This window comes from Lactuca sativa, chromosome 5 (assembly GCF_002870075.4).
Source record: "Lactuca sativa cultivar Salinas chromosome 5, Lsat_Salinas_v11, whole genome shotgun sequence".
NCBI lineage: Eukaryota > Viridiplantae > Streptophyta > Magnoliopsida > Asterales > Asteraceae > Lactuca > Lactuca sativa.
In genome coordinates, this window is record NC_056627.2 from 251966623 (window position 1) to 251967884 (window position 1262).

A 1262-nucleotide genomic window follows, 5' to 3' on the forward strand; every position below is an offset into this window, starting at 1 on the left:
AGTTGCATTTTAGACATGTATCCCCCCACCCCCCGAAAAGGTTTGGGAAATGGGGATGTGAACTCACATGTGAGTTATGAAAACATTACGGTAAGGTAGAAATCACAAGTTTGTACTTCGAGAGATGTTTGGGGCGGTGACACGCGAAATGATTTAGAGAGAAAACTAAAGAGATGAATGGAGAAATGAGCTGCCGAAACCTGCTATTTATAGCAAGTTTTGGAGTGCATGCCCCGTAAATGTGTGTGAACCATACGACGTTGCCATGTATCCTCATATCAGTGTGCCACATCATCCCGTATCTCGACGTATCGGGTGTCAGTGCGCACGAGCGTGCACGACGGTAAAAATTCAACTTTGAAATTTTGTAACTCTCACATACGAAATCCGTTCTCAACGACTCTTATATATCCATGTAGGTCTCGTCATTCTCTACAAGTTTCTTTTTTGTCGTTTTTTCTAGTTTTGACTTTCATTTTTCTACGTGTTTTTAATACCGTTATGATTTTATAAAAATCATAACTCCCTCATATGACATCCGTTTTAGGCGTTCCTTGCCTCATAATTTCTACTTTAAGCAGTACTATGATTGCCTAGTTTGTGACTTTTTCCAAAAGTCGATCAATCTCCTTGTAACGTTTTAAGTACAGTAGATATTTGTTTACCATAAATGCCAAATCTAATCCATATTGTGTCGGATTCGTACAAAATTTATATTTTTAAAATATCAGTAACCTATAGAGTCTAAATATGTTAACATGCTCTCAAAGTGACACGACTTTTTGCACACTTATTTTTTAGCCTAATGGTTGATGTAATTAGGGACGGAAAATTCGAATATATTAAAATATATTGTGTGATTATAAGAATGTTGTTATTACATTTTTACATCTTATCGTTAAATATTAACAGCAGTTGGTGACGTATTATTTGGGTTCCCACGTCCTCCCCCCGTTAAAAGAAATTTCATCCTGAAATGTAGAGTGTAGTTGGGCGTTTTCAAATAAATGGGGATACTTGTTCGTCATTTGATCGTCATGTTCCCATGTGTATTCCGGTCCTCACTTAGAGTTACAACGTACCTTGACTATGGGAATGCAACTTTTCTTAAGTCTTTTGATTGCGTGTTCCATGATCTCGACTGGTTTCTTGACAAAGTTAAGTTTCATGTTGATCTGGATTTTGTCGAGAGGCACAACTAGCATGTCTTCAAAGAAACATTTATTAAGGTTTGAAACACAGAAGACATTGTGTACGTCGTT